Raw genomic sequence first — 6,000 nt, 5'->3', positions numbered from 1 at the left:
ACCAGGTTTCCTGCTTTCCTTATGTGGCCACAAGTACTAGTGCTCCTCTTGGCCCCGAAACTGTAACCAAGGCCCTTGCTTCTCTGTGGTCACAAACACCAGTGCTCCTCTTTGCCCTGGAACTGCAACTTAGAACTGCATATAGTCAATGCACAATGTCTTTCACCCAGTGCCAACAAAGGGTTCCAGGTAATATCTTTATGACCAGTTGTCTGACCCCCTTACCATCTCTGGGCATTGAGTTCCTGAAGTGGCTACCTCCAAGGTCTGCTGCCAGTATTTCTCTGCAGCAATTCAGGGATGACCTCCCACCCTAGTGTCATGGACCTCTCCTGCCAACCTCTTAAGTGGTCTTGGGCTATAGAAACATTTCACCCTGACCTTTGGCTCTACCAGAATTTGATTTGAGACATTATTTTAAAGTTATTAGGAGTTTAAAGTTGGGAGAATTTATCTGAGTTGCTGCCTGTACTCTACCATCTTGGCTTAGTTTCTGCAGTATATGGTGTGCTATTGTGCTATGAGAAATAACAAGCAGGACGGTTTCAGAAAAACCTAGAAAAAATTATATGAACTAATGCAAAGCAAAGTGAGAAGAACCAGGAGAACATTGTACACAGCAATATTATAGAGGTGATCAGTTGTGAAAGACTTAGCTATTCTCAACAATACAAAGATCCAAGACGATTCTGAAGGACTTATAATGAAAAATGCTGTCCATCTCTAGAGAGAGAACTTATTAACTCTGAGTGTAGATTGAAGCATCCTTTTTTTACTTCCTTTATTTTTCTTACTTGTTTTCTTTGCAACATGGCCAATATAGAAATATCTTTTGCATGATTTTGCATTTATAATTGATATCATTGTTGTCTTCTCAATGGGTGGGAGAAGGGCTAGAGGGAGGGAGAGGATTTGGAACTCAAAATTTTTAAAAAACAACTGTTAAAAAAATAAACAAATGAAAGAAAAAAACAAACTATTGAATTAAAGAGACTATTGGAGTAAATAGAAGTATCTGGAGCTAGACAAAATTGTAAAGTCAATGAATTCTCACCTCTCCATTTGATTTCCCCTTCCATTCTTACCTTACCCCATGACCCCTTTCCTTTTTTTAGGGGCTCAGTGGTTTCAAGCCATGCTTTGGTTGCTGAAGATCTTCTTCTTCCTCCCCCTCCTATTTGGACTCCTTCCCAGAAATTCCCATCTTTCTCTTCCATCAAAACTTCACTATCTTGTGTTTGATACTCCCGGAACCTTTCTTGAAGACTGACTAACTAATCTAATTAACTACTCTAGATATTCCTTTATGGTTACAAAGACCTTAACTTGTTGCATTATCTTCATTTTATGAATGAGGAATCTGAGTTTCAGAAGACTTTTCTTATTCAAAATTAAGTGCTCTTTCTGCTTTACCCAGTAGCTACTAGGTTCTAAAAAGTTACTGTCCGTGACATTTTTTTCTTGGTCACTGACTTTGTTGATTGTTGTGACCTACTTATAATTTAAGGTGCTACCAGCATATAAATAAATATCTACCTGTAGACGTAAGAACAAATCATGGACCTAGTGTGAATTGGATTTGTTACTGAAATAAGTCATTGCAGCTCAAATCTGCTTCCTTAATCTAAATGGAGTGTGTTGTAATGCTTTCTTCTTTTATGTTATTGGTCAAGAATTTTCATTAATAGCTTCTAACATCTTAGTTGACGCAATAAAAATTGAACAGTTCTTTCCCCATTTATAAGTTTTTTTGCAAAAAACCCATTCTAAGATAACAATGATTTCTTCCAAGGTCAATCAATCAATCAAAAATCTTTAAAGAGTGCTTTGTCATTAAATAAGCTACCTAAGGTGACTGTGCACCAAGCTCCCAAGGTTACTGAATATGTGGTATCCTTAGCAGAGTTATGACAAGCTGACCAGCATAGCTTCATACTTCCCATCCCTTTCAGATAGTTGTCACCTGTGTCTAAGACACTGAGAATGTTGAATATGTGACAACACCAAGTTACCCAAAAGACCAATCCTAACTTCAGAAAAGACTGTCAGCCACATGTACCTATGCCAATTATCAAATAAAAAACCATTAAGGTTTTGAAGATACTTGGTTTTTTGTTTGTTTTTCAAAAACCCTATAAGGTTGGATTCAGGTTAAGTGACATGAGAAATAGAATTTTTTTCCCTCTTTATATAACCAAGAGCAACTCAGCTTCATATACTTTGATAATGATGGCTAAATGCTGAAAAGCACTCCGCTGGTGTATATACTGTTATCATGCAGCCTGATCCCCAAAGATTCACTACTGTCTGCCTTCGACTGATATGGAAGCTAATGGGGCATCAGTCATTCATATTCCAACACCTTTCTCTATTATCTTGGGATTCAGCTAGGTATGCTATATCTTTTAATAAACTTACTTGAATATGTAAACTATGTATTGGGCTTTGTATTCATTTTTTATTGGTACAGTAATAATTCTTACCATCCTTTCATCTTATTTAGAGAGCACTTGTTGCTAAATGTTGGTGAAGGTAAAATTTGGCAACTCTGGAATGAAAGACTGATTACCTCTCCAAATTCTCAAATTGTCCCCTCAGATCTAGAATGGTTAGCACTCCCCACCAAGTATTTTATTTGTGTTTTATTAGACACCTTCTGAACCCTAAATAGTGATAGCCTAAATTGCAAATATCTCAGGAGTCCAGTGAGAGTAGTTTTACCGGTGGTGGTGCTGTCATTATCCATAGTTGTAGCAGTTACCTACTTTGCCTACATGTAGCTCAGATACCAGTAAGGTACCGAGAAGACTTGATTTGTCAAGAGGAATGGTCGGTTTGGTATAGTCTTAAAGACCGAAAGGGTAGAAACTCTCATTGTGATTCTATGAGCGAGGACTTCACAAGATGCCCTTACCGACAAGACTCTCCTCTTTGCCAAAGGGCAATAGTACCTAGAGATAATTAAGTTAGTTAAGAAATGAGATAGTTAAGAAATGACACCTTAGTACACCCGAGGAAAGTTATTTTGAGAAAGGAAAACATTAATTCTGAATTAGAAGACCTCTCCAAATGTTTGTCATGTCAGGAAATTGGCAAGCTTTGAGAAGGCAACATTCTTGTAAAAATAGTTCTCTCTACGTACTCAGTCAGAAAATTTTTATTCAGCCAGAATAATATGCACTTTTTCCCAATGCTGTGCTTTCTCCCTCCTACCCACTTTAATGCCCTCCTCCTACTACTCCATGTCATTAGGTTTAAAGGACTCAAGCACATACTTTGCAAACCCCCTCAGAGTCGTCTCACCATGAATATCAAGAGTACAAAGGAGTAGATTCAATTTCTTTGAAATTTGAATTCATTAAGCCTTCTACTTGCTTTGCTTTCATTTAACCTGCAGCCTACTTTGAGGGCTGGGAAGGAAGACACAGTGGGTGCGTGGATCAGAGCTTATTTTTATTATCCAACTCCGAGGCTGTATAATAAGAGGTTAGCAAGAAGGAAAGCTAGCAACAACTAAAAATATAGGGAGTTAATGATTAAGGAGCACTTTTGATATTTTAAAATACGTTTTTATAAATTCTTGTATTCATTACTTCCAGAAAATGGCATTAACTACAAAGAAGTATGTATTTATTTTTGATGAAGTATCTAGTGTTATTAATTTGATGGATATTATATGTAGTGGTTCACACAAATGTTCTTTCCCAGTTTGTCCATAGAAACAAACCAATACATTTATTAATATAGAGAAATCAAATTGGCAGAACTTCATAGGATATCTAATACAGTGGTTTGTAGAGTTCAGGGAAGAGGAGACCAGTAATGGTCCCTGATGTCAAATGGTGAGTTGGCATGTTTAAGGTATTCCAAAAGTCTTAGGGTAGTTTTAAACTTTAATAACTTAAAGACTTTTGATATACCCTGTAATTTACCTTTAAGACCCTGAAGCATAACTTTTATTAATTAGCACAACAGGACACATGTCTTCAGGCCCACCCCCTTCAGCTTCCGCATGAGAATGTCACATCACTCACTCAAACTCACTCAAACTCCCCCGTCAAATTGCCCTATAGCCTACATACACCACAAATATGCTCATACTACACACATTCACATACGCCACATACATTTAAAGCACTCTATGTATATATATCAATAACATGAATGAGTTATTCTTAATAATGTCTTTTTGAGCTATACTCAGTAACAAAGAACTATAGTTAGGAAGGTGTACAACACAATGGTTAATCCTTTATATTGAGGAAAAACAACCTTATTATTGGAATGTGCTGTTTGACTGAATTATTACCATTCCCACCTCCTGTCCCTCATCCCCATTCTGCTATAGACTGACTACACAAAACTCAACTACCTCTATCCAGCTTAGGTTGAATGTACAAAGTCCTTCTGCATGCAGCACTCTCTAGCTGGGTGTACCGCCATAAACTGGGAAACTTTCAGACTGACTTCTTTATAGAGACAGACTGTATCCCATTGGCTCATTCAAATGCCATAGAATGCTGTGTTGTTAATTGGATGTGCACTCTAGTAAGGCCTGAAAAAGCTTGATAAGCCAAAATACATAGCCTAAGAATCTGAAGCTGCTACAAGAGAGCAAGTTCCCTTAACACTCTAATAATATTTTTTTCATTTTAGTTTGGTTTCTCATTTTATTTGACCTCCAATTTTGGGGACTTTCCAATGATCCATATTCACCCTGTACTCTCAAGAACTCCAGGCTAAAAATTTTCCCTATTGTTTTCTTTGCAGGGAGACTTGGGCTCATCTGACACTGGGTGCTTTAGCTGAAAAGTAAGGATATGCATTGTGTCCAGGCATTAATCCAGTGGAAAATATGCTGGATTTTGAAGTCATAGGAGCAGGTTCAAATCTTTGATCTACTACTCACTGACTGTAAGACCCCTTGGACAAGTTAAATTCTGTGGACCTCTGTTTCTTCAACTATAAAACTGGCCCAAGCATAGCTAAAAATCTTGCTACAATATGACGGAGACCAGGAAGACTTACCCAAACATATCTCCCTGAAATCCTACCAACAGAAACCCAATGCTAACAGACCCTTCTCTTTCCAAAGCCAAGATACTCCTGGGATATTATGATGCTCCCCCAAAGCCTATCTTTTATTTTGGGCCTAACCTTTCTTGTGTAGACTGTGCTTCCTCCTACTATCTGGCATCCTCAGCCTGACTTTTTCTGAAATCTTCAGTTGCTGCAGCTCTCCATGCTAGAAACTTCCTTATCCCATGTTTCTAGGGAAGGACGGCTCATTGACCAAATTTTAGGACCCCTCTTCCTGGGACACATTGGAGATAGGAATCCAATTCAACACACCTGAACAAAAACCTTATGTCTCCTATAATAAACCCATGGACCTTTTGCTTGTAGACTCAAGCTCCTCAGACTCAGAAATCTCCATCTCTAACTAGAGAACTGACAAGAGCTTGGAGACATTAAGTCAAGGACAATCCTTTACCCTTTTTTTTCTCTTATTGTACTCTGACAATCATCAAGCTCAAAATCTCTGTGATCTTTCTAGCTCTCCTCCAGTTATCTGATGTTAGACTTTCTGCCTTCCCATTTTGTGAGTCAAAGTGCACCTGTCATAAAGGCTTGTTACTTTTAGCATCCCGAGTCAGTCTGATTCAAAAGTCTCTTAGGTCCCAGTTCAATCGGAATAGTTCGTGACAAACAGTACATTGTGACAGCTATTCACACTTTATAGCAAATTAATTTAGCTGGCAACCCTTCAAAAAGCTATTAGCAGAACATTGGCTATTTATTTTCTTCCTAACAGATGTGGAAAGAGAAAGGAATGAGGAAAATAAGCAATCTACAAAGCTGGTACTGTAAGCTAGGACCTACACTCTTTGTTGAATTGAATTGAATTGAATTGGGAGCACTGTGATGAAATAAAAGCACATATTTGGGGAGTCAGATCCAATCCATCAAGGGAGGAATTACAAATTCCCTGCATTTTTT

The sequence above is a fragment of the Notamacropus eugenii genome, chromosome 7, assembly GCF_028372415.1.
Source record: "Notamacropus eugenii isolate mMacEug1 chromosome 7, mMacEug1.pri_v2, whole genome shotgun sequence".
Taxonomy (NCBI): Eukaryota; Metazoa; Chordata; class Mammalia; order Diprotodontia; family Macropodidae; genus Notamacropus; species Notamacropus eugenii.
This window is presented reverse-complemented; position numbering follows the sequence as displayed.